The sequence below is a fragment of the Dipteris shenzhenensis genome, chromosome 1 (assembly GCF_047967505.1).
Source record: "Dipteris shenzhenensis isolate YYH24624 ecotype China chromosome 1, Dip_SZ_1.0, whole genome shotgun sequence".
In the NCBI taxonomy this organism is placed as follows: domain Eukaryota; kingdom Viridiplantae; phylum Streptophyta; class Polypodiopsida; order Gleicheniales; family Dipteridaceae; genus Dipteris; species Dipteris shenzhenensis.
The window spans coordinates 41545936-41546249 of record NC_141596.1 but is presented as its reverse complement, the minus strand read 5'-3'; positions in this window follow the sequence as shown (position 1 = coordinate 41546249).

Below are 314 nucleotides of genomic sequence, written 5' to 3'. Positions count from 1 at the left end.
TTTTTTTGGGGTAATGCTTGACATTTTATAAACTTCCATTTTAAATGGTAAAATCTCTCTCTCTCTCTCTCTCTCTCTCTCTCTCTCTCTCTCTCTAGTAGCCCCGACTAGTAGAGCCAGATATTCCACAGTTTCAAGTCAAGAACAGCCTCATCATATGCATATGTCTATGAATGAGTTCTTTTTTATAAACCCATCATTGGGTATCATGAGCATATTGTGTTCCTAAAAGACCGGATAAGAGGGGTTGAGGAGGCAATCAATGGATGAAATAGATAAATCCAGGTGCTTAAAGGCCAAACAGCAAGGGAATA